General features: G+C 48.2%; 1 long non-coding RNA gene across 1 annotated transcript; it reads left to right on the forward strand.

The window, feature by feature from the left end:
• The first annotated feature begins 2,103 nt into the window (after positions 1-2,103).
• LOC106800943 (uncharacterized) lies at positions 2,104-25,623 on the forward strand. Its single transcript, XR_015554452.1, has 3 exons — positions 2,104-2,659; positions 24,662-24,960; positions 25,375-25,623. It is a non-coding gene; the product is annotated as an uncharacterized LOC106800943 (long non-coding RNA).
• The last annotated feature ends 1,949 nt before the right edge of the window (positions 25,624-27,572 follow it).

Genomic DNA, 27,572 nt, shown 5'->3' on the forward strand with positions numbered 1-27,572 from the left:
GACCCTGGCGGCCTCTATATATATCTGGGACTGCACGCGAACGGCTCGTGTGAAACTTCCCAAACTTTCTTTCCCACAGTAACTTTCAGCCAATGGGAGGAGGAGACACGCGGCACCGCTCGTGGACCGCGCCCCCCCATTGGCCGCCAGGCACAAGGCCTGGCGGCCAATGGCGCGCGCCTGAGCCCGGGGCACCGGAGGCTACAACGTCAATCAAAAGGATTTTAACCCTTTGCTACTCTCCCGGCTGGGCTTTGCTTTAGAGAGGATTTTTACGCATTGGTTTTGCTCTAGTCTAGTTTATTTTGGGGAGTTGGGGGGGCTAACGTCTTTGCTCTTTATTTACTTTCATATGTGTAATAGAGCTGCTTTGACACTAAGAAGTTCGTTTGAAATATATATATTTTTAAAGGTTTAGAAGGACAAGGATAAAAGATTATACTTGCAGTGGTTAAAAGAAAAGGGAGGAACGTGTGCAAGGGTTTGAGTTACCGAAACATCTAAGTGATTTCCCGCTCAGACTCTATACATTGGGAGGGGGCGGGTGAAAATCGATCACGTAGAAAAAGGACAAAAAAAAAAATTCCTTTTTGGATGCAGAAAAAGGAGAAAATGCCTTCCACCTTACATTTGCAGGTTTTTCAGAGTGAAGTGGTTTTTGATCCCCGCCTCTCCCCCTGTCCCCTCGCCTACCCCTCATTTCTCTTCTGGAGTTGGGGCCTTGGACCCCGCGCTTTCCCAGGAAACAATCAGAATAATTTCCAACTGGGCAGAAAGGAAATGGAATTTCAAATGAAAGATGAATAAGAGGGGCTTTGATGGCAATGCCTCAGGGATGCGGGCGCACCCTCGCCACCCTTTCCCTTTCTACCCGCAGGCTCTCGGTTCTGCTGCACGTTGCGGTGGCGGGCCAGGCGGCAGCCTCTCCCCTCCTTCTCGCCCCGCGGGCGTCCTGGGCAGCCTCGGCACCCAGCGCGCTCGGGCCCTTTAAGAGCTACACCAGCCGAGCTGCAGTTTGACATCAGCCGGCCGGCGAGGGCGCGCCTGGAGCCGGAGCACGTGCCAGGATGTTTTATTGCCGCCGCGGCTGCGGCCAGGCCGGGAGGATGTGTGTGTGCGTGCGTGTGTGAGTGTGTGTGCGCGCGCCCCGGGGGCAGGGAGGCGGGGGGCGGCGGCGGGCGGCGGAGCGCGGGGGCTGGTTCCTGGTCCCCGGGAGAAGCCAAGAAGGTAAATAGCAGCTGCTGTGCTCGAGCCTGGGAAAACCCCGCCCCCTGCGCCTGGCCGGGGCTCATTGGCGCGCGCTGCGTGTGGGGTGTGTGTGTGTGTCCGGGGCCCCCTCCTCCGGCCCCCGCCGGGCCAGGAATCCGAGGGGGCGGAGGGCTGGGAGCCGAGGCCCGGCGCTTACCACCACCGCCTCCCTCTCGCCTCCCCCCGGCCAAGGTCAGCCCTTCCGGGCGGGGAGCGCACGCCCCAGGGTGGAGAGTGGGGAATTATTCCAATGCCCACTCCACCCCTGATTTCGGGCTTGGGGTTTTAACTCGACCGAAAGCCTCACTAGCAACAGCCCAGGGGAAGCGGGGGGGCCTTCTTGTTTGCTCCTTGCCCCGGCCCTCCCTCCCTCCTCCCGCGGGGGCCCCGGCGCCCGCCGCGGTCACGAGATGCCTGACCGCACTTAGGAAGCGGCCGGGTCAGCCTCCTGCCTCCGCTCGGCGGCTGCGGTTAAAGCGGCTTCGCGCCGCCCGCCCCGTCTCGGGGTCCAGGGCGGCCAGGCAGCTCCCCCGCGCTGCGCCCGGGAGGCCGCCGGCGGGCGGCCGGGAGGAGGCGGGCGGCGCGGGCGGCTGCGTGCTGCCGGCTGGCCGGGCCGCGCGCCGGGAGGAGCCGCCGCCGCCGCCGCCGGGTGCCACGTGGCGGGCGCCGGGCCGGGAGCGCCAGGGCTCTGGCGGCGGCCTCCCTGGGGGATTTGCCGCTCGGGGCGGGCGACACGCACTGCCCCGGCCGGCCGGCCGCCGCCGCCTCCCGACCGCCCGCCCGCCCGCCTGTCCGGGTCGCCGGCCCCCGCGCCCCCACCCCCTCCGCCCAACAGCTCTGCGCGCTGCTGCTCGGGCGGCTCGGGGCAGCCCAGGAGCCGAGCGTCTTGTTTGATGTCGGTCCCCCCGCCCTCCCAGCCTTTCCCTAGGCTTGGAGGCCACCGGAGGCCTGGCACACATTTCTCAGACACTTCATTCCTTCCTTCCTCTGAGCTCCCCACTGAGATAATGTTGTAAATGATTTCACCAGATCTCGGATGAGATTCAGTGGTTCCTGACTCTGAGTGACCCTGGGCGAGCCCCTCTTTCTTTCATTATGGAACGCACGCTCTGTGCCAGACAGTGTGTTAAACCCTGGGATTATCACGATGAGAGATACAGTGGCAGCCTGCAAGGAGTTTACAGTCAACTCTGGAAGCAGACAGACCCTGAGTTTTTGATTGATGACCGGGCATTCCTCTATTATTCCTTTCTCTTAGGGCTTAGATGACGGCCTGAAAGAGCAAGAGAACCTCAAAGAAACACTAAACCACACCTGTATGGGCAATACTATTGCTAGTCTACAGGGGATACAGGGATGAAAAAAATAGTTATTGCCCTCAGGAAACCTTCAGCCTACAGATACTTTACTGGTGAGTTCAGCTAATACCTATCTGTTTCCTGTATAGTCCTCTGGTAGGTTCTAAGTTCAAGAGAGACAGTTATGTGTCTAGATAGAAGTAAAATGCCGTGAAGGTTTAGGATAATTAAATTACTCGTAAATTGGAGTACCCAGGAAAACTTCCTGGAGGAAGTGGACTGTGCTTTGTGTCTTGAAAAATAGGTAGGATTGGGGCACTGGAATTGTCGTGAGTCATGGGGCAGGGGAGGATGGAGGTACCCGTGACATTAAAGGCCTAGACTCTGGGGCTTGAGGTCCCAGAGTCTTATTCAGGGAACATGGGTCTGGAGCCCAGGGTGGGTGGCAGGCAGGAGTATAAGAAGGAACCGAAGGAGGAGGCTTGAGGCCATGTCACAAGACCCTTAACCATGTCACTAAAGGACTTTGGACTTATCTGTAGACAGTGGAGAGCTGTGAAATGCTCTTGAGCAGAGAAGGGACATCAGGGTTCTCCTTTAGAAAGATGGCTCTGGCAAAGGTGTGGAAAGTGGATTGGAGGCAGAGAGTCCAGTGAGGAGGTTCAAGGCAGTAAAGGAGGTTCCTAAGTGACAGGTGTAGACTGACACTTACCTGGAAACACCTGCCTAGAACCAGCTCACCTGGGCGTTGACTGCACACTGTCCAGTGTTCCAAGTTCAGGAGAAACCTGTCTACCCTTTAATGCAGTTCCCCCACGACCTGGAGTCTAGCTAAGGTATTGTTGTGACTCTGACTGCATTTAGCTTCCAAGCCTCATTTCCAACTTTCAGGACAGCCCTCAAGTCTGCAGCCAAACCCTTACATCATTGCAGGCTTGGCTTACTCACTCTTGCCCCTCGGGCTACTCTCTGGGATTTTTTTGTGTTTTCTTAACACGCTGCAGAGTGGGCTGTGCCCTATCATGTTCTGAAGAAATGATGAACAATGCCTCCTTTGTTGACCTGCAACCTGGGCCAATGGGGTAGTCTTATTTTAAACAGACAGAAAAGTGGTGATGACAGAAAATTGTCTGTTGCTTTTGAAAAAAGTGGAGTTTTCCTGTGTGCCTGAAATCCTCTTGGAGAAAGCTGATGAGCCTGTGAAGTTACCCTCCTTTCTGCCATGCACACTTTGCAAGCTTCTTAAAATGCTTCTGCTCAGTATCTGACTTTTAAAAAACTGCATAAATCCACTGACCCAGATTCTTCCAGGAAACTAAACTCTTCCCAGGGAAGCATGTTAACCTTTTCTAGGTTCCCCCACAAAGCCATCAGAGCCAGTGACTTGCTCCACTATGCTCTGCTATCACATTGACTGCTGTCTGCTCCTGGGCCCTAATTAACTAGCCAGGTATGCCCCTTCTAGCCTGAGAGCCTTTTTTGTCTCTGACTCTGTCATCTCCTCAGGATTTGGCCCCCTGAAGGTGCGTGGAGAATGTTGCATATAGTCAAGTTAGGGTCTCACTGAACTACCTAAAGCAGCCTCATTGGTCAAATAGTTAATCAGCAACTTGTTTATTGCCACTATAGGAGTGCTTAGACTGGTAGAATGCACAAATAACTTACACATACACACACACACATTTTTAGATAGAGAGACGGAGGGGTCAGTCAAGTAACCGAAAATTTGGCATGAATTTGAGTCTGGGCCAAACAAACCAAAATATCAACCCAGGAAATCTCTGGCCCTCCACCCTCATCGTTCAAGAAGAAAGTTTCTTTGCAAATGTGCTCATCGACAACTTTTCAGTATCCTTATCCTGGGCAGTGAAAATATCATCAGTGGACACTCTCTCCACCCCTTCTCGCATGGGGAACTGAGCTCCTAAACTCAGGAGAAGACTTTTGGATTTGGAAGGCTCTTCTGGGACAGAAACCGCCTTTATTTTTCAGTCATGCTCCCTCCCTCCCGAAGCAAAGAGAAAATTGAATTCTGTTCATCAGCAGAAGTCACATCTCTGATCCCATTGTATCGTGCCCCATAAATACAACCGTATCTCCTTCCCCCCTTCTGCCCCGCGAAGGGTGATTTTTCTGTCTTATTGCATCACCTGTTTGCTTTAAACCATAAATACCTGCCTCTGGTGAGATTCTCCTTTGTCCTTAGGTATCGGAATGGTTTGTGGGTTTGGTTGAAAGCTATGGAAAGGAGAGAGAGTGAGAGAAGAAGAAAAAAAGGTATTTTGCCTGAGGACTTGAAGCTTTTTTTCCCTTTTCGTCCGCTTCACTGACTTTCTCACACTCAGATTCCCTGCAGCCTGCCAGAGACGTGGTGGCTGCCCTGCCAAGAGCTATCCTGGGAGGGCTATTGAAAAAGCCTCGCGTAAGTACACACTGGGCAGATTTGCTCCTCCTCTCAGGACCTGCTGCGCACCTGTACAGGGAGCAGTCCCACACGTATCACCTGATCGCAGCCCTTTCAGAGACTGTGAGAAAAATAAAGTCCAGGAGAGAAGAGATGTTTGCCGTCTCTCCAGGGCTGCAGCCAGCTCCCTGTAGTCTGAGCGCCCAGAAACAGCACATTCCCTGCCGGTGGTGCACTCGTGGCAGCCCTAACGCATGCTGGGAGGGGGCACCGGGAGGGGAAGGCAGAGGTCACCTGCATAGTGACTGCCTCTCTGCCTCTGTTTTCTGGCATCCGCCTGACTGGTAGTTTCATGATCCTTTACTAGAATCATTATTATGGTCCTTCTAGATAAGAGTCTATATATGCCTGTCACAGCAGAATTCACAAGCAGGATTTCTTACCTTAAGGTTCACGGATGAACCCCCAGGGAGCCTATAAAGCCCCTGAAATGGAGCTCAAAATTATGTCTCTACATGCATATTGAGCAGGACCTTAAAAAATACTTTTTGAATGAATGAACGAATACATCATTTTTTCCCAAGGAGAGCGTCCGGAGCTTTCAGCAGAATCTCAAAGCTTTTGGTGACCCGGAAATGTTGAGGAAACTGAGCCAGGCAGTCTCGCTTACAAGTGGGTACTCTAAGCCCCAGAGAGGGCAAGGGACTGGCTCAAGGGCCTACAGCGCCCTACGGCCAGAGTGGGGGATCAGAAGCCGGCTTGGAGCTCCTCCCACCACACCGCAGTGCTGTGGTCTTTGGTAAATTTAGGATGGGGTTTATAGAGTTGTGATCACCACCGGAGCCTGGATTTAAAATAGACACATTAATAAAGATACTTTGAATTTCCAGAACTTTTTTTTTTTTTTCTTAATTCTGAAGCACTTGAGCTGCTCTGCACCCAATTTTTGGATGGAGGAAGGGATAGGCCAGAAAGCCAAGTGTCTACGAAGAGAAGAAGATTCAGGAATGCTTGGAGCAAGAGTCCTTGTTGCCATGCAGAGGCATTACACACAACTGCAACTCTGCATTCCATCTTTGATAAAAATAAGTTGCTGCTTCTGAACAAAACTGCCTTATTGGTTTCTGGCCGAGCTGGGACCTTGAAGGGCAAACTGGGCATGGTGGCGGAAAACAGAAGCTTTCAACATTGGCTCATAGCAGCCTGTAATGCTTTCTGCCACCTCCATTGCTCCCTTGGAAAACTTGACCAGAGCCAGGGAGACCAAGGGAACGTGCACTTTTCTAATGGGCTCTGAAAGAGGATAGTTGCCAAGAAAGCCTTTCCCAGTGCAGTGGGGGCAGGGCACTCTGAAATGGTTTGACTCCCACATTTGGCTCGGCCACAGCAGAAGCAGTGGGAAGGTTCTGAATGTGCTCGTAGCTAACCTTGTCCCCTTTGAGCAGGGCTGCAGTGAAGCAAGCCCGTAAGCCCCGGGGATGAAGGAGGGCATTCCTGAGGGATGGCAGGGATGCTAATTTGCACCCTTGGGTGTGAAAGGCTCAGAACTGCACTGGGGCTGGTGCCTGTGGGGGCCCCTGGAAGTCTCAGGAAGGTGGGGTGAAGCCTAGCCCCTTGAAACCCAGGACATGCATGTATTTGGCTTGCTGATAGCTGCTCCAATTGTGACATCAGATAAAATTTCTCAAAAAAATCAAAAACAAAAACAAAAATCTCCGCTAGCCGGGAAAACCTTTTGGGTAAAACTTAGGGCCTGAAAGTGATGTGAGATGAATGTGTACAACAGATTTTTAAATTAAAATTGCCGTCATTATTATCCTTGCATTGTCTGTTAGCTTGTAGAAACAGGCTGGGGGGAGGAGGGGAAGGGACCAAAGAGGGGACTGAATGGGTCCATTCATTGATTGCATGGGAAAACTGAGCCCGGGAAGAAGTCACTTGCCCAGGGTCAGACAGCCTCCCCAGAGAGGGAATAGCAAAGCCAGAATTAGGCTCAGGTTTCCTGCCCACCAGTCCAGAAACCCTTCTCTTTATGAGAAGAACATTTTGAAATATCATCTACAGGAAGTGACTAACATTACTAGCAAAGATGGATTTTCCAGTTGAGGACCTCAGCTACCTGCGGGTGAGTGATTTGGACAGTGTTGCAGAATATGCCCAGCACAGAGCATGGTTAAATTCCAGGCTTGCTGCACTGTGAGTCTGTCTCCGATTTGCTCATCACTCTACAACCTCTGGAAAAGAAGAGATCTTGATTTCTGAGTTCCAGGAGATAGGAAGCCACTCACAGGGGCCACACAGAATTGTCAGCCTGCCTCTCAGTCAACCAAGCCAAGTCACATGTCATCCCTTCTTTCTTATAATTGCCAACCTGTTTCTCTTATTTGTTCTCTAAAAGGAAGATTGGGAGAGAGAATATTTCCAGTCCTGGAATCTGCTCCATCGATACTGGGTTTTTATCGCAACCAGAGAAGGTGTGATGCTAGGAATATAGTAAAGGCATTGGAGCACAAAGACATTGAGCTGCTGGCTGACTTCACGTTTAGCAGAGGGAGAGGTGAGAAAAATAAAGGATTTTCCAAGTGGTTGATAAATGCTATTTGCATGTGAAATATATATTTTCCTTTTAGATGTCAGGCTTAGGGAACAAGAGAAGATGGTCCAGGTAGCTACCACAACTGCAGCTTAAGACTCTGATGGGTTCTAGGAGAGTTGGGACCTTCTGGTCTCTCCCACAGAGTTGGAGGTGCCTATCCCCCAGTCTTGTCGTACTTGACAGTTGACCAGGCACTTTCTAGTCCGTTACAGCATTTTGCCCTCATATATAGCCTTAGGATCTAGACCAAATGGACTTTGGTGGAAGGCCCACAGAGGGAGAGAGAGGATTCAAGTGGTCAATGCAGGAGAAATTTGGCTGGGCCATGGGCTGTTGGGGGCACTGGATGTAGAATAGACAAACTTTCTGGAAAATAGTACCTCTAGAGAGAAAAGGCAGGGCAGGGAGCTTAGAGGGCAGGAGAGAACCAACTTTTCTTTCTCAGCCATAGGCAAGAATAAGATTTCCAGAAGCTGGAACAGAGGAGACAAGGGAGATGTCTGTCAATTTGGTATAGAATGTCAGTGATCCAGAGGGCACATCTTTGGAGCAAGGAGGAAAGGTCCTTTCTCATAGAGTGAAGCCAGGAAGGAGGGAGAAGTGAGGGGAAGGAATCCTACTTAGCAGGAAGATGACTGAGCAGGTTCTGGAAAGGATATGGGAAGGTGATGACCATGCTCTCCAGTGGCCTGAGGCTAGAGCTGCTTAGTTCAGCAACCAATGCCTCTGAGAGGCTTCCTGGGAAGAGCTCAGAAAGAGAGCCCAGGTCTGTGACTGAGGGGCCCTGTAGAATACTGGAAACTGCATCACTTCTCTTTACTTGTTAGTTTTGTTCTATGCTGTCTGTATTGCCATTGGAATAACATAAAATCCTGTAGACTGGAAACAGGATTGTTGTGGGATTGTTTGGGGGTGATGGCAGGCAGTGGGGGCAGCGGGAGACTGCATCCTGTTCTGTAGCCAGTCTGAGGGTAGCAGTCCCAGAGAGGAGGTGGCAGGGTGAGGGTGCTCAGGGCAAAGGGGGAGGCAGGCGCATCGAATCCTTGTAGTGCCAGGGAAGGGACCAAGGACCCAGGGTTCATCTCTGGCTCCCTGACCACTGTGGGCAACCGCCCACATAATGCAGTGCATTCTGGGTCCCCTCAGCCCCACTCTGCATGAGACATATGTGAGGTCAGGAAAAGGAACCTCTCCTTTTGCGGGGTTGGGCTTCCACAGGCCAGCCCTGACTGAAATCTGAGAGGAGCCAGGGAGGGTGGGCTCTGTTGTAACATGCTGGTGTGTGGCAGGCTTGCCTGACCCAGGGAGAGCTCTTGATAAAGTCCTAGAGCGTTGCTGGGTCCTGGAGGAGGTTGCCAAGCTGTGCGTGTATCATACACATATCCAGCTGTGGTCTTGATCTTGATAGGCTCCCACAGTCACTGAGCGACTCAATACTCAAGTTCGAGTATTTGATCTCCTTGTCCTGGGCGGCTATTCAACCCTCTACACCCTCCTCACTTGCCCACAAAGTGGGCAGGTCTGCCCTGAGGCAGACCTAGACGTGGTGTCTAGAACTACCTATCATCTGGACCGAGGGGTGGGGTGCCAGCTTGTTTTCTTTGTGTCAAGTGAACCTGTATGGATGGTAGTCAGACAATACAGTCATGGGTTAAAACCATCCAATTTCCAATTGCCTTAACTTACCTTGAGTTAGTTCAGTTCAATGAATGTTTTTGAGCACCTAGTATGTAGAAGGAAGAATTACACGCTGATTTTGCCGGTTACTTGTGTCCCTGCCTGCTATTCCTACGCTATTCATCTGTGCAATGGTGACATCCCCGGTTTATATTATAAAAATGTACCCTTTACTTCCCACATTCTTCATCTCTACTGCTTCTCTCATAAAGAGGCTACAAAACTCCTTATGGTGTCTGGTATAATACCTTTCACAGAGTAGGCACCCCTGAATATTTGGAGAATAAATGCATGAATGAACTTGGACTTAAGGGAATATGTTTGATTGATGAGTCAATGGAACCCTCAGAGGGTCACCATATTTTTCCAATTTTTCTTTGGTTCCTGAATCAAAGGGGTGGGTTTACTTTGACCATTCCTGGTGACCACCTCTGGGCAGCCGGGCTACCCCTGCAGACAGCTCTGCTCTGCTGCAATCAGGTGAATTTAGAGGAGTCTGTGGCTGTCCGTGTTTTCCCAGGCGTATCTTTATTGATGGTTATTAAAGACACACCACCACATGGCAATCTGAAAGTACAAAGCAATTCCCAGGGTAAGGTACGTGGGAAGAAGTGAGATACTGGGCTCCCAAACGATTCTACTGTAATCGCAGTCTGCCATATCTATGTATAGTTAATAAGTAAGATTTAAGCAGGCAGGTTCCACCACTGGGCAGCAGATGGAAAGGAAAAAGAGGCCAGTGGGGAGATCACTGGTCCTTCTGGAAAACTGGCAAAAAAAATAAGGACACCTGGGAAAGGTGAGTCTGGTGGGCAGTCCCCCAGGTGGTCCTGGAGCCAGCAAATGGTCCTGAGGAAGGACCACTGCTTGCCTCCCCTCACTCTCTCTCTTCATGCTAACCCCTCATGGAAGATTCTGTATAACCAAGACGTACATAGCAGTTGTGCCCAGACACTGGGTTAAATAAACGTAAATACAGCACACAAAAACACCTGTTTTTTACAGAGCACCCCAACACACCTGTTGTTTTATGATGCTGAGCGATATTGATAAAGGAGGCTATAAAGTCGAGTGAAATGGCCTCTTATATTTAAATAGCACCTTCCTCTGTGAACTTCAAGTGTTTTACAGCTGAGATTTGACTGACCCGGTGATTATTTCTGTTAGGAATGTCAAACACATATCTCTGTATATGTTCAGGAAAAACTATAGTAGGTGGCTAAAAAGCAAAGATTCTAGAGCCAGACTGTCTGGGTTCATGTTCCAGCTTGTCCGCCTTCTAGCTATGTGACATACCCATTCTGTACCTCAATTTACTTACCTGGGAAATGGGGAGATAGTCATGGTACTTATCTTATAAGACTGTTATGAGGACTAATTTATGTAATGTGCTTAGAATAGGGCCTATCATATTGTAAATACAATATAAGTTGTCGGCTGCTTTTGTCATTGCTGTATATGTATCTCTGACATGTAAGACAGGTACCTGCGTGCATTTAAAAAAAAATCACAAGATGTTAATATTCTCAAAGAAATGTATGGACAACCACTGTGGTAAGTTGGTCCCCAACTATCCGACAGAGCAAAAGCTTCAGACAGTCTTTTATGAATCACAGGATGTGGGACCAGGAGAGACCTAAAAAATTATCTGGCTGCTTCTCCTTTTCCAAGGAGGAAGGTCTCTACTACCCGAGGACTGTGGTTGTGGCCTTTTTTGTGGATGGATGCAGACCTTGGTATAGTCCTGCCCTGAATAATTGGAATGAGCCCCAGGCCCACGGAAAGGAGAGTTCTGGATGGAGGCAAGGGCATGAGCAGGGGGCTGGTACACAGGATGTGTGGGCAAACCCCCACCTCCCACAGGAAGGAATGGGAAGGGCTGCAGTGACACTTAATCCAGAAGAATAAACATGGGCAGGCCTTCCCTGGATCCCAGTCTCACTTGTCCGAGATAAGATTGGTGGGAAAGATAAATGTCTGAGACCTTTCCTGCTCTGGCAGTCCTGTAGGTGACCATATAATTTATGGTCCAAACAGGGACACTTTTGAGAATGAAAGGTAGTGCTGTTAACAGTTATGTCAGGGCAACTGGCATAGACTGGGCCACATGACCATCCTAGTTCTGTGGGCCCACGATGGCATGTGCTAGATTGCTCATCTGTCTAATCAGCAATCTTTTCGTCAGAGATGCTTCCTAAGAGAAAGTGAGAAGAAGTATTATTTTTAAGTCACTAATGTTTTAGCACTTCTATGTCTGTGGAAGGTGATACCACTGATCTACCTTCCATAGAGGGGGGAGCCCCGTTTTTGAACCTAGAGGACATTCCTCAGTGTATATAGGAGAAGGGAGGGGCAGAGGAGGCCCCATGATGGTTGGATGGTTGTGCTCAAGGTGTGTTTGACATGACTTGGTTTCTTCTTTGATAGAGCAGGTGTGATCTGAACCTCCCCACCACCTGTTAATTTGCACACAGGTTGTGGTTACAGCCCGGCAATGCTGCCATGGACTCTTGCACCTACCAACCATGGCTGAGAACATCCATTTTTCTTGGGCATGTGAATGTGGAAAAAGCAAGTGCTATAATTTGAAATCCAGGCCATTGTTCGACGGCTAAAGGAAGACCCCAAAGGACGGAGCATTTTCCCACCTGAAATATCAGCCCTTTTAGCCTTGAATTCAACTAAGTTTTTAATGGTTAAAAACACAAACAAACAAAAAAAACCCCCAAAACACCTTTTTTCTGAATAGGTCAAAGTCAAGGTTTGCTCTTTGTTAATTTCCTTAAAAAAAAAAAAAGACAAGAAAGGAAAGAAAAATGGCTCCCTTGCCTGAGTGTTCTTATATGTGCCTCTTTAATGATTAATAATATCTTGTGGGCTATTGTTTGATGTGGCCTCTGCTGGTTTGAACAGGAGAATACTGATTCACTCTTAAGGCATTTATGAATCACAAGTGTTTACCCTGAGACAATAAATGAAAGGGGGCGATTAAAAAAAAAACACACCCAAATATGCTGAGTTCTTTGAGTGAAAACTGGAGATAACGTGGGATCTCAGTCTTTGATACCCTGTGTGGGGCCCACCGCCGTCTCTCACAGAGTAAAGATTGTGTAGAATGACCAAGACTGGGGCTTTTGAGTTTTATAGATTTTTCCTTTCACTTGCTGATAGGTTTGAGGCAACTTTTCCCTTCGGTTTCCATGTCGCATGCATTGCTTTTCTTCCCACCTGTCTGGTCACCCCAACTCAGTCGTTTGCAAGCGAGTCTCTTTATGCATCTTTAGGGGCACTGTTTCCTTGAGTCTCACTTGCTGCCCTCTTTGGTTTTCCCCTAAACCAAGGCTGGGCTCCGGCAGGAACCCAGAGGGTAAGTTGGAGACCTGCCTTAATTAAAGTGGGGCTGGTGGGCTGGAGAGAATGGATTCAAGAGGTTAAGAGATTGGTGACTGACTGGACCATGATGGGGAAGGAGGAGTCAAAAGGTGATGCCCAGGTTGTGGCTTGAGCAACTAACTGCATAGACCCTTCGTCCACAAGTCCACTTTTAATAGAAACTCCTAGACTTATTTTCCCATCTTTCTGCCCTGAAGTCTAGAGTTTAGCAAAAAAGTCTGCCAAATTTGCCCCTGATGATCCTTTTTTTTTTTTGTGAAGAGATCAGCCCTATGCTAACATCTGCCAATCCTCTTTTTTTTTTTTTTTTTGCTGAGGAAGACTGGCCCTGGGCTAACATCCATGCCCATCTTCCTCCACTTTATATGGGACGCCACCAGAGCGTGGCTTGCCAAGCAGTGTGTTGGTGCGCGCCTGGGATCCGAACCAGCGAACCCCAGGCCACTGCAGCTGAGCGCGTGCACTTAACCGCTTGCGCCACCAGGCCGGCCCCCCTGATGATCCTTTTAAAAAAGGATTTTAGGGACTGGCCCAGTGGCGTCGTGGTTAAATTCAGTGCACTCTGCTTCAGCGTCCGGGGATTTGTGGGTTCGAATCCTGGGGTGGACCTGCACCGCACATCAAGCCACACTGTGGCAGCGACCCACATATAAAATAGAGGAAGACTGGCACAGATGTTAGCTCAGGGCCAGTCTTGCTCAAGCAAAAAAACAAAGGGAGATTGGCAACAGATGTTAGCTTAGGGCCAATTTTCCTCACCAAGAGAAAAAAGTTTTTTTTAGACCTACTGGAAAGATAATTTTAGACCTACAGTAAAGTTGCAAAAATAGTAGAGAGCTCTCTTATACCCTTAACCAGCTTTCCTTATGTTGCCATCTTATATAACCATCATCAAAACTAAGAAAACGATCTTGGTGCAATACTATAACCTACAGACTTGTTTCTGATTTCACCATTTTTTTTTTAACATTTTATTTATTTATTTATTTTTTTGTGAGGAAGATCGGCCCTGAGCTAACATCCATGCTAATCCTCCTCTTTTTGCTGAGGAAGACCGGCTCTGAGGTAACATCTATTGCCAATCCTCCTCCTTTTTTTCCCCCCAAAGCCCCTGTAGATAGTTGTATGTCATAGTTGCACATCCTTCTAGTTGCTGTATGTGGGACGTGGCCTCAGCATGGCCGGAGAAGTCGGTGTGCGGCCGGGGTCTGAACCCGGGCCGCCAGTAGTGGAGCGCGCGCACTTAACCGCTAAGCCACGGGGCCGGCCCCTCACCATTTTTTTTCTATTGATTTTTTTTCCCTTCTGTTTCAGGACCTCATCCAGGAATACAGTGCATTTAGTTGTCTTGTCTCCTTCGTCTCCTTCACTCTGTGACAGTTCCGCAGTCTTTCCTTGTCTTTCACGACACTTGTAAGAGTACTAGTCAGTTTTGTAGCGTGTCTTCCACTAGAGTCTGTCTGAGGTTTTCTCATGATTATATTGAGGAGCTGTGTTATTGGGAAGAACACCCAGAGGGGGTGTGCCCTTCCCAGGGCAGCAGGTCAGGGGCTACGTGATGTTGCTCTACAGTCATGCTTTGCTTAATGACGGAGATACGTTCTGAGAAATGTGTGTTAGTTGATTTCGTCGCTGTGCAAACATCATAGAGTGCACTTACACAAACCTAGATGGTATAGCCTGCTACACACCTAGGCTATATGGTACTAATCTTTATGGCTTGTGACTGTATATCACTGCTGTTGTTAACCATGATCGCAAGGATAAGATGATTTCTGCCAGGATTGGCCGCTGTAAAGTTAAGATTTTTTTCCGTTTGTATTTCCTAAATGTTTTGGGGGCAATACTTTAAGACTATGCAAGTATGTTGTTTCTGCTTATACTGCTTTGTTTGCTGAGGAAGATTCACCCTGAGCTAACATCTGTGCCAATCTTCCTCTTTTTGTATGTGAACCGCCGCTACAGCATGGCCACTGACAGATGAGTGTAGGTCCACGCCCGGGAACCGAACTCAGGCTGCTGAAGTGGAGCGTGCTGATCTTAACCACTAGGCCATGAGGCTGGCCCTCTCCTTACACTTCTGCCTGCTAAATTTAGTTATCAACGCACCTGTGACAATGAATACTGTGGTAATCTAATAGTGAATTTCGATTTCCCTCATTCCTTCCACTCTTATTAATTAGGACTCTTCTTAAGGAGGAGTTGCATGATGTTATAGTGTAATAAAGAAGAAATAAAAAAATCATACTCTTTTGGAGCCTAAATTCTAGATGGAAAGATAGACAAGCAAAATAAGTCAATGGGTTAGATAGTATATTAAAGGGTGACAAATACTATAGAGAGAAATCAAGTCGTAGCGGGGAGGAGGGAAGTGCTGGGAGGCGCAGGTTTAAATTGTGTGGTCAGGGTAGGCCTCAGAGAGAAGACTTGACGCAGGGGAGGGAGCCAGCATGTGAATATCTGGTGGGGGATGCTTTCTAAAGAGGAGAAACAGCAGGTGCCAAGGTTCTGAGGCAGGACCACCCCTTTGTGCTCTAGGAAAGCCAGGAGGCCAGAGTGAGGAAAGGGGAGCGAGAGGGAGGGGAAGCAAAGAGTGACGAGGCCAGATGGTGCCGGCTTGGGGCCATTCTAATGACCTGACTATTGCTCTGAGGGAGGCAGGAGCCACTGCAAGGTTTTGAGCAAAGGGGTCACACGATGCACTTCATATTATTAAAAGATCTCTTGGGCTGCTCTGTGGTGGCAAGGGTGGAGGCAAGGAGACCATGCTTAGGAAGCTGTGACATTCATCCAGGTAAGAGATGAAGGTAGCTTGGACCAAAATGGTCGCAGAGAGGTGACTGGACTTTGGATGTATTTTGAAGGTAGAACTAACACTGCTAAGAAAGTCTCCCTTGGGGCCAGCGGCCTCAGGCCACCTCCTGAGCCCCCAGGGCATGTGTCCTCCCCCCTCTGCCTTGAAGTGGGGCTTCAGGAACAAGTTTGAGAAGCACTGGCTGGCCATGTGGACTGTAAGCTCTGCCACCCCTCATTGGAGCCTTCTATTATCTGGGTCCACCTTCCTTCTCTCTGCATGCGCCACCCACTTCTTCTCTGCCCCGTTCTGCTCAAGCCAACCCACCACCAACATTTGCTCACAGTCTCCCACCCCTCAGGGCTCTCTGCTAATCAAGATCCTTCCCATCCTCTCTGGCGCAGCTCCACCACCCTCAGCCCCGCTCGCTGAACTTCTCCTATCTTGGCTGGGGACGCTAACTACGCTCTGCTTCACGTGTGCAGCCCCTGGAGACAGATATGGCCTCCAACACCCCTGTAGCCTCAGGGCCCCTTAAACACGAGAACAGGCACCAAGTGCTTCATCAGCCCGGTGGTTGGTTTGTTGGTATATGGCATATGGTAAGGATGAAGATATTATATTTCCTCTTAATCATCCAAGTACATTTGCATTATATTCCACATACATTCCTATTTCTTTTAATATAAAAATAATATTTCTGCCTCTCCCTCTGCCCAACCCTTCAAGTAAAATTGAAATTCCAACATTTCTCTTGTTAGGCCACTCTGTGCCCCTGGGGGGCCTGTGTACCCCAGCTTGAGAAGTCAGATGAGGGATATAGGGAGAAGCAGGCATCACTGAGGGTTCATTTACTGCCAATGGATTTCTGTCTCTTTATCTATTGATTGCTTTGACTTGAAAATGCAAATGGTTAAAAATTTCAAGCAGTACAAAAGGGTAGATCCTGAGAAGTAACCCTTCCAGCTGTGGCCTCATCCCCCAAGCCATGTCCCAGAAGTGGTCAGTCTTATCCATCCCTTATATACCCATCCAGCGATTGCTAATGGACAGTCAATGGCTGCCAATTGAAGGTAAACTGAGGCACAGTGAAAACCAGCCCCCAGCACTGCACCTCCCAGGGCTAAAGCTGCTCCCGTGCAGAAGGGCCGCTGCAGCACAGCCAACCTGCCGTGTTTATTGTTGTCTTTGGCTCAGACCCCATGGGGTGAGTTTGCAAAGACTCCACACTCGAGTGGAATTGGGGAATTTGGTACCACCCTCTGGCTCTCGGTCTGTGCCCTCACAGGGAGAGTCGTTGTCATCGAGATTTCCCAGGTTGGCTGCTGTCTCTCCCTCCAAGTCGGCCAGCCAGAGAGAAGGAGCACAGCCAAAAACTACATCACAAAGGAAGGCCGGTAGGAGAAGGGGTGGAGGAAGCCAGCCCCTAAGCTGCAATGGCAGCAACGCCCGGGAGATGACAACGAGGTGCCGGGGGGGGGGGGGGGGGGGGGGCCTTTAGCCTTCCTCCCCACTCCTCCTTGTGGCTCCGAGGCTCACCTGAAAGGCAGTCCTCTCCCCCTACCTTTCCCGTGGGAATTCAGCACAGCCAACAGAACCCCTGAACTCTGCTGGGCCGCTGCCAGCAACTTTCAAGTCTTTCCCCCTGCCGATTACAGTGACATGATGTCATTTTTATTGAGGCAAGATTAGATTTTTTTTTTTAAGTTTTCAAAAGTGTGGTTCACATGATCTCTAGTACTTTTCCTATTGCTTGAAGACCACAGAGCTGCCAATTTCAATTTGCTTCAGCTTTTATCACTAGAAGAAGCTTAAAAGAATAAAGAAAGGGGGAGAAAGGCTGGATGAAAATATTTCACTTGGCCCTGGCAGTTAGCGTGAGGGTGGCAGGGGACACACGCATTGCCCATTCCCTTTTGTGTGACTGGTGTAATAGGAAGACGTCAGGAGACTGAAGTTGGGACTGGCTGCTGAACGACATACAATGTCCACTAGACTGAAGGATTTTCATGCCAGAGCCACAGGTGGAACATGCAACCTGCAGTCATTCACAGTAGTCAGGAAAGTATTAGAGAGGATGCTGATCTATTGCGTGATGGGTAAAATAAAGTCATAGAAAAGTTGTCCTTCCTCTTAATTCTAATTTTACTAATTCTCCTCTTTGGAGGCAAGATTTTCCATTCATTCATTCATTCAGCATGTTTATTGAGTACCTACTATGTGCCTGGCTCTGCTGGGAATGGAGAGTGAATAAGGCAAGGTTCATGCCATTCACCATTGTTAAGAAAATTGAAGAATGCCTATTTGTATGGATCATAGTTTTTCAAGTGCCAACTCAGCCGTCAAAATGGGTGGTGTGATGGAAGATCGTGAAAAATATGAGGTCTAATCACATTGTTTTGGCATAAAATCAGAGAATGAGGTCTGGAAGAGTAAAGGACGTGCTAAGGAAATAAATGTCTCCCACTCTGTGGGCGTCTTAGAGTAGAAACAACATTTAAATATCACCAATCGATGAGCCACTCTCAGATTCCTAACAGTCTGATCCTCACAACAGGCTGTGCAGTAGGGAGGGGCAAAATTTACCCCCTCTACACCTCATCTGGCACATGAGAGGTGCACAGGGAGTGTTTGTTGAATGAATATTGAGTAAACCTCCAATTTACAGGGGCAAGGTAGGTTCAAGAGTAATCAAGAGATTGGTCCCAAGTCACCTGGCAGTAAGTAGCAGAGCCCGGACTTGAACACAGAGGTCTTGAATACACGTGTCAAGGCCTGTCATCACTCCTAGAGGCATCGCTCTCTGGAGAGTTCTCTAAACTGCTGCCCTTTCTTTGACTGGCAGGAAAGTGACTCTGGAGTCAACCTCCTCGAAGGTGACAGTGAGTCTTGAAGAGTAATTTCAATGGATGCAGGCCAAACTGACTTCAGATGTGGACGAGACACCTCATGAGGACATGTCCTTGGAAGGTTCTCCCAGGGTTGGGTCCCTTGAGCTAGGAAACCTGGGCTTCGGGTGTTGTTTTTTGGGTGTGGATTTCTAAAGTGTCCCAAACCGAGTTGGAAATCTCCTTTTGGAAGCCCATGCATCTCCCCAACTCCTTCTGTCTCTGTCAGTTATGTGGATCAGAAAAAGCTGGATTCAGAGCAAACTTGTGGAGAAATGACTCCTCGTCTGTGACTTGTAAGCCTTGACTTTTCTCCTCCACAGAGGGACGGGGGCCGTCGTGGGAGTAGGATAAGTCCCAGGGAGTTTAAAGGCTTCCTCAGCTTGGGGCAAGGCAGCTGCACTATCTGGGCTGGAAGAGACCCAGAGAGTCACCAAGCCCCTTCCCCTGCCTCCAGGGGAAGAGGAGTAGAGTTCACGCCCGGGGCCAGAGCTGGGTATGTCCCTGCCAGGCAATGCTATGTGGGGACAAGGAGGAGGCTGCAGGAGAGGGGAGTCTGTCTGGATGAAAAGGGAAACCAGAGGGTGTGAAACTCCCTCTTCTCATCCACTTTACCCTGAGAACATGAGGTAGTGCAGAAAACTTTGAACAGGAAGTCGGAGAAGGATCTGAGTTCTAGTCCTGCCTCCACTGTAGACTCATGTGTATATCCCTGAAGAAGACATTCATTGCCACCTCCCTGGGCCTCAGTTTCCCCATCAGTAGTCTAATGGTTTCCAACCAATGCTTGAGGAGGAGATCCTCCCCAGGGAGTGCAGGGTCAGAGCCTGGAGGAGGTGCTGAGCAAGGCGCTCTTGTAAGTTCTCTCATCATTCTACTGGAACGAATGGGCTCTTGCCTGCTCACACATCGCATGTGCTCATAACATTTTGTTCAAAGAAAGTGTTCCATTGTTTTTTATGTTTAAGTTTGAAAACCACCAACTAAGATGCTCTCAAAAATCCTCTCCAACTCTAAAATCTTATGATTTTTCCCTATGCCTCCCTGGCTTTTGGACTTTGTCTCCTCTAACCTGTAGCATATTGTTCTTTAACCACTTGTATGCTTATTTTTCTCTTCTCAAAGGCTCCTTGCAGCCCAATTCCACAAATGATTATGAATATGTGGACCTGTTGCAAAGGCTGCCTGGGGCAGAGTACCTGCCCTTCAACTGCTTGAACAAAGTTGAACCAAAGTTCAAAGAACAAAAGTTGAACAAAGAATTACAAAGCTACCCAGTGTCTTACTTCTAATATCCTTCACCAATAGCTGGGTCCTTGTCTCATCTCTCTCACCCACAGCCAGCACATGTAGGACACTTAGTAGGTGCTTTGTGAATATTTACTGAAAGGATTGATGAATGAATGGCTTGTTCCCCTCTTTGGGAGGAATCACAGATGTACCTGTAGCTCAGGGCCTTCCCAGGACTGGCTGGAGCTATGTGGATGCTGTGGGCTCTGGATTTTCCTTTTAGGAGCTGGGCTGATTACAGTTGTTGGTGGTCGTCACCTGTTATGGGTTGAATTGTGTCCCCTAAAAAAATATGTTGAAGTCCTAACCCCCAGTACCTTAGAAGGTGACTTTATTTAGAAATAAGAGTTGTTAGAGGGTTATTGCTGATGTAATTAGCTGAAATGAGGTCACGCTGGAGTAGGATGGAGAAGAGACACAGAGACAGAGACACACAGGGAGAGGATGGCCATGCGACGATGGAGGCAGAGGTTGGGGTGATACATCTACAAACCAAGGATCACTAAAGAATGCTGGCAACCACCAGAAGCTAGCAGAGGCAAGCAAGGATTCTCCCCTCTAGGTTTCAGAGGGAGCACGGTCCTGCTGACTCCTTCATTTGAGACTTCTGGCCTCCAGAACTGTGAGACAATAAATTTCTGTTGTTTTAAGCAACCCAGTTTGTGGTACTTTGTTATGGCAGCCCTAGGAAACTAATGCATCATCCCACCCTCAATATTATGCTTACAAGGAAAATCTGCAACCTCTTTTCCTTTAATTTCTATGATATGTTCACAGAAAAATCTGTTTGGCTTGAACTTACTTTTTTGAAGCATTAATTAGAGTTTCTCATCAAAATATTTCATGTGTTTAAAGCTCTAAAAGCTATGTATGTTGGGTTATGTGTGTGGCGTATATTAGATAGTAAAATAAACAAATGAAAAAGCAAACAACCTTCCCCAGACAAACAAAAAAAGCCCCACCCTTAGCCCTCATCTTTTTACAGGCAAATTTGCTGAGAATTGGCTGCTTTGTTTGACCTGAGAGTCTGCACACTGTTCAGTCTGAGGGCGACTTTTACTCTCCCCTCCAGGAGCGGAGCAGGGTTGTCTGGGTTCAATGGGATGCAGAATCATTGTCTATCTCTCCGCAAAAATGATGGCACTTGCTTCTGAATATCTTTCTCGTGTTTTATTTCATCAACCCATTCTCTCGGGGGCGGATTTCCAGCTCTGGCTTCTCCTCTGGTGCCCTTGATCAAGAAAGCATGGCCCTTCCCCCTCAATCCCCAAGGAGATTCAGGAATTTGTAGGACCCACCTCATTTCTGGTTATTGAATAACTGGCAGGGCATCGAATGTCAGGGCTAAGAAAACAGGCCGGCCTACCTGTGAAATCAAATGACATCATAGCCCTGGCTGTTCTCATGGTGTCAGCTTGCCTTGTCTGTCAGCAACTCTTTTATCACAAGCCCCACTTACATCATACTGTTCTAAACACCTAACCTGATCATTGTCACTGTGCCTACAACACGGGTGAATGACAGCAGCTTAAGGTTCTGATTAAGCCTATGGCAGTCTTGCGTCAGGGGGAAGGGGTGTTTTTTTCATCCTTAAGAATGGAGGATGTCAATGGGGAAGGAATGAGGGGCTTATTGTGTTTTAATTCAAAATTCACCATTAACCTTCCAACCTGGATTTCCAGCCCACGGCTTCCCTCAGCAGTAGAGGTGGAGAAGAGCAAACCGTCAGCCCCCCATCCTGCCCCAAATCTGATCTGGCTTACTAGGGCTTTCCTGCAGGGAAGAGAAGGTTCTGGCACAATTTCCCCAGCATGGGGTACCCAGCATGGGTACCACAGCAACAACACTTGTAGACATCTTTGATCCAGAATCTTTGATGTGGAAAGTGATATTCTCTGGGCTTTGGGGGATGATCAGATGGCCTCCCTTAGGTTGTATGTGTGGAACTGCTTTTCACCCCTGGTACTGGCTTCCCACTCTCTGAAAGATTACCACAAAGACAAGGAGAACGAAAAATGATCTTGAATAGCAAGTCATGGTTTCCTCACGTTAGAGTTGGAAGAAGTGGGAGGAAACTGAAAGGGAGGTCATTATTCTGTGGTGATGTTAAGTTCATTCATTTGCTCACTCATTCATTCACTTATTCATTCATTCATTCATTCAACAGACATTTTCTGAATGCCTGCTATAGGCCATGCACTGTGTGATGTGCTGGGGAAATAAGCACAATGTCACAGTTTAATGATGCCGCTGTGACTTGTGCCTGGGGAGATGTCTGTCCAGGGGGTTGAGAGAGTCATGGGGAAGAAGAGAGCTCAACCAGTGGCCTGGGGAAGCAGAGAGGGGAGTTTTATCCAAGGACTAGAAGAGCGATTTTCAAAGCATAGACCTTAGACATCAGAATTACTTGGAGGAGTTTGTTAAAATGCAGATTCCAGGCTCCCACTCCAAACCTACTGAGTCAGAGTCTCTGGGATGTGTCCTGGGAATCTGCATGTTGATTCTGGAGAATGTCTGCTTTAGGATGCTTTACGCTGCCACATCACAAAGGATGTTTCCAGTGAGAGCTGAAGCCAGTGAATGCACAAGTGAGTAAGGAAGTCCAGCCTTGTGGGAGAGGCGCAGAGCTCCCTATATTTATAAATTCACTTGTAACTGAGACCTTGGCTGATGTAGAGATGAGCAAGGGACAGCCTATGACATCTTTTTGCAAAAGTGAGGATAGAGCCCTATGTCCCATAACTGATTTTGTCTCAAACCTTCAGTGATCTTTCTTTTGCTGTTTCCACTTGTCTTTTCTAAGGAAATCGTTTGTATGGGAGATTTGAAGACATACATACGATTCCAAGGACGTCACTGGGGTGAATTGTTTCTGTTGCTTGTTGCCCGGCCGCCTGCTTGGGGAGGATTAACATTTTCCTTTGAGGCTCCTTTTGTGGAGGACCTGCTATGGCTCTTGCTTAAGTCTCCAGGTAATCTTCAGCTGAAGAGAGAAAGCCCCCACCAGTTCTCGAGAGTTCTTCTTAGCTCTCAATAGAAAACAAGAGAAAGGGCAGTAAAGGTAGGCTGCATACCACCACGTGTAATGTGCCATTTTGTTCAGTGAGTAATCACAGCTGGAGGAAATGGAAACTGAAAATGGGGTTTCCTTACCATCCATTTATTCCTTTGACAGAAATCTGTTGAGTTGGTGTTGTGTGAGTTGCTGGAGTTTGGGGTGAATAAGACAGATACAACCCCTGCTCTCATGGTGTTTATGATCTCTAAGGGAAGAGAAACAAGGAAACGATGGATTGCCATTAAGCGTGGTGGGAGTTAGGCTGATTCTCCTGTGGGTCCTCCGTGCCAGCAGAGACTGCCCCTGACCAGGGCTGGATGGCTCGTTGGTACTCAGATATCCTTGTCCTGCCTTCATTTGTTCCTTCATTCGCAAACATTGGCTGAACCCCTAATATGTGTCATGTTGAGTGAATTATGTCCCGGACTCTGTACTAATAACCTTAGAGGCAGATTTAAAAAATGAACGAAATGTAAAGCCTTGTCCCAAGTTGCTCAGAGTCCAGTGAGGGAGTCAGACAAGTAAACAAATTGCATCGAGCCTGGGATAATGGCTAAAGTGTACAGTCGGGGTCTGTACAAGGCCACAGGGGAATGTGGGCTGGGGTGGGTGCAGCAAGGGCAGAGTGGTCGGGCAGGGACCACTGAGCTGGACCTGGAAACATATGTAGGAGTTTTTTCATTCTTTCAGTACAGTCGTGCTCCACATAACGACGTTTCAGTCAATGACCGACCACATATATGACGGTGGTCCCATAAGATTAGTACCATATAGCCTAGGTGTGTAGGAGGCTATACCATCTAGGTTTGTGTACGTACACTCTATGATGTTCACACAGTGACGAAATCACCTGACGACACATTTTTCAGAATGTGTCCCTGTTGTTAAGTGACGCATCACTGTACTTCCCAGTCAAGATGTTAACTGATATCTGTTTCATCATTCAATCATTTAGTAACTATGGTTAGCTATGGTGTTCTTAGTGAGCCAGCTAGACAAATCATTAGATCAACCAATCAAACCAACAACTCGTTGGTCTCCTGGCAGGTGACGAGCTATAGTCAAGCACTGGGAGCTAAATAGAAGAGGTGGAAGACTCTGTCTCTTACCCTCAGGGAGCCAACAGCTGACCTGAGGTGGCCAGATGTCTCCGGTCACCTCCAAAGCTCCTAGTTTAGAAGAAGGTAGGTCCTGCCCACTAGCAACAACAGGTTTCCTTGTGGGTGGAAGTGAGGTGCCCCCATAGCTCTGTGGGGCAGTAAGTACAGCTCTTAATTTTTGTAACAGAATGCCAGCTCTGTTGTCTGCCAGGCTGGTATCTAAAGTATGAGGATCTATGGACAGCTGATATATATATATATATTGCATATATATATATATATATACATATATATATATATATATACACACAATAAAGTTCATTTTATTTTATTTCTAATTATAGCCTGATAGATACTCATTAACAAAATAGAAAAATACAGAAAAGGTGAAAGAGGATAACCACCCTCATTATTTGGTATTTTTCTTCTTTTTCTCTCATGATTTTACATGGTTATGATCATTGTACATATACAATTTTATTCGCTTTTTTCTATTTAACATGATAGCAACATAAACTTCATCTCATATGACTGCATAATCTTTCATCACTCATGTACTATGATTTACTTAATACATTTAAGCATATAACTTTTTAAAAATTTATTTCTCTTAAGATAAATTCCCAGAAGTGGAATTGCTAAAGAGAGGAACATTATTAAGACTCGCAATACATACTGCCAAGTTGTTTTCCAAAGGGTCTTACCAGTTTTTATTTCCACAGAATATGAGAGTGCATGAGTTTAGTTCTAAATTGTCTGCTATTTATTCTTGCCAAAAACATGATTGAGACAATGAATTAAGCCCTGTCCTGGTATGTGATTGGGCCAACACACAGAAATACATTTGAATTGCATTAGTTTAGTCCCTTTACATTGAATTATAAATTAATACTGTGCCCTTAACTTTTATTGTAGGTTGTTGCAAAACAAAAAAGACGCTTTTGGCATCTTCTGCTAAACCATTAATGATGACTCCATCCATTGGACTACTCAAGGTCCCTTTTATCAAGACACATTCCTCTTTAACTTCAGCCATATTTCCATTTTTTATCGAATAATGATACCTTGGCTATCAAGAAGCTCAGAGTTCACGTTCGTGTTTGCTGGAAGTAAGGACTCTAAAACCTTCTCTCCTCCTCTTTCGGATGATTGGGAATAGGCTCCAGGACCACTAGCCAAATGCACATCAGAGTATTAGCTTAATTGATGATGAGGTAAGCTTCCAAAACTGCAAGTTGTCTTTTAACCTCTGTATGCGGAGTGGGGTGGGACCTCCTACTCCTTCCCTGAGCTAGACTTTGGGACCTGCATGTTCTCACCCAGCAGATGCTGAGTCTACTTATTAAGCTACTGCAAGGAAAAGATCATGGGTCTGCTTCTAGAAAGCCAGTGGAGTAGGAGCAGCAGGAGAATGGCGACCCTGCTGCTTGGGGCAGGGGTCGGGGAGGGGCAGTGAGGGGTGTTTCCATGGGCAGGTGGCTTATCATAGAAAGCCAAGGAGGACAGGGAGCAGGAGCCTGTTCTACTCTGATGAGACCAAGGAGCACAAGGCAGTGACTGCATCACAGTGCCCCTGACTCAGTGACCCCTTCCTGACACCCATCTCATTAGCTACTCCTCTTCCCCAGGAGGAGAGAGATGGGAAAGTTCCACCCAACCCTCCCCACTGGAAGGCTGGGGAGTACACATCTTTCCTCTACAAAAAGGTGAAGAAGAGAAAATGCGGATTATCCCCAAGGGTACTTAACTGCAGTAGCCAGCTTAACCTGGATGTCTACTATAATTGTCCTTTTCCTCCTGCAGTAATGTTTCTGATTTTTCCCTCCATTTGTATCTTGTGCTTTGCTGTTATAAATGTGTTTATATTTTAATCGTAAGCAACCTGAATTTTTGTATCATGTTATATACAAGTAAATAGTCATAATCTTGGAGTTCTAAGGCTAACATGTGCAAGACACAATAAACAAATCAAGACATGGGATGAGTGAGGCCTTAGAAGCTGGAAGCAGTGGGAACTCGCGTTATCAGGCCTGATTTCTGTGGGTGGCAGAGCTTGAGCTGGGTCTGACTGGGTAGAAGAGTCTTGAGATCAAAGGCAGTGCTAGAGGAGGGAACGATCATGACTAGAGATGAACGACTGTCCTTTCTTTCGCCCTTTACAGTTTGGAAAGCTCTTTAACATCCATTATACCACTTAATCCTCACACCACCCCTACGAGGTGGATATTATTATCATCTGCATTTTACCCATGGGAAACTAGGCTCAGCGAGGTCAAGTGGCAGATCTGGGACTCACATCCAGGTCTTCTGGCTCCAAATTTCATCTTCACCCCCACCCCCCGTCCTACACTGTCTGAGCTGGGTGAGGGGATCAACTTGACTAAGAGGGAAGGAGTGCTCTGGAGAGCAGTGGGAAACTAGGGTGTTGAGTTAAGGCCAAGCCAGACTGAGGAGGTCCCTGAGAGCCAGGCAGTGCAGACTTCATGCAGAGGAAATAGGCTTTTGAGCAGGAGTGTCACATGATACGAGTGGTGAGATCCATCAGTCTGATAGCAAGTGTGCACAGAGGATTGGGAAGTGGGAGTTTGGGAATAGAGATGCTAGTGAGGGGGCTTCTGGAAGAAGCCTGGGTCTCCAGATTATATCGTTAGTACCCAGGATATTATTGGCTTCTTTTTTGGGATTCATCACTGTGCCAAGAAACTGGAATTAGACACAACCGAAATATTCTGTCCCTTTCATTCACTATCTTTATTAGTGAGCCAGTATCTCTGAGACTTGGTCCACGTTATTGTCAGCATTTCTGCTTTACCCCACCACAGGGTCCTCTCTTTAAGCAAAGTTGTGATTAAAACAATGCACAAACATGACTTAAGAGTTGGAGCAAACAGTGGCTTGACTTTTATTATATTTAATGAATATTTACTGAGAACCAACTACATGCTGGGCACTGTGCAAAGTTCCTCTGCTGGGGAGACAGACAGAATGGGTGGCAGAGAAGCTCCTTCAAGTGCTCATGGGCTGTGGGGTGGGGGTGGGGCTGGAAGAGAGGGTGTCGGGGCGGGGAAGGGGTGGGAGGGTAGACAAGAACACAAAGAAAGTGGGAGAGGGCTACGGAGCCTGGCTCCTTTTCTCGCCAGGAGGCCAGGATTAGGTGTGGATCCACCCGCAGCAGTGAATGTCCCACTCTGAGGTTGCCTTTGTCATGTGATCAAAGGGTGTCTCCAGACGCCAACAACCCCAGCCCCAGCTAACCGCTGCTTTCTGCTCTGCTGGGGCCAGCCCTCTGAAACTGGCTGATCCAGAAGAGCGAGTTGGGAGTCTGTCCCTCCCCCCCCCTTATCTGCTCCCCTGGGGCTGCAGTGGAGAGCCCCACCCTCCAAGGGGAAGTCTGTGCTGTGAGGTGTAGCAGGACACCTGAGTCCAGCCACCCTGACTCACTGTGTGCCCTTGGGCAAGTTATTTCCTCTCTGGTTCCTTCCTCTTTCAGAATTCGAGCAGCTCCTTGTAGCTCTAAAGATTTGATGGTGATTACTGCAGAATTGCAACGTGTGTGTGTGTGTCTGTGACTTGCTGTTTAATAGGGTGCTAAGACAGCAGGGGGGCTGTCCTTCCAGCCCCCCAGCCCCACACGTGTGGCTCTCATTACTGTCAGGAGGCCTTAAGTCGGCCCCATGGAGATGAGAACAGACCCTTTAATTAGGCACCGTTCCCAGAGCGAGAGAGGGACCAGCCTCGGCCTGGCTGCCCTGGCGTCGCGGGGAGCCCAGCCTGCGGGGCTGGAGGGGGTTGGGAGGGGGAGGCTGCGGCCGGGGCATCTGAAGGA

Source organism: Ceratotherium simum, chromosome 15 (genome assembly GCF_057802395.1).
Source record: "Ceratotherium simum simum isolate JZ-2026a chromosome 15, ASM5780239v1, whole genome shotgun sequence".
NCBI classification, from domain to species: Eukaryota; Metazoa; Chordata; class Mammalia; order Perissodactyla; family Rhinocerotidae; genus Ceratotherium; species Ceratotherium simum.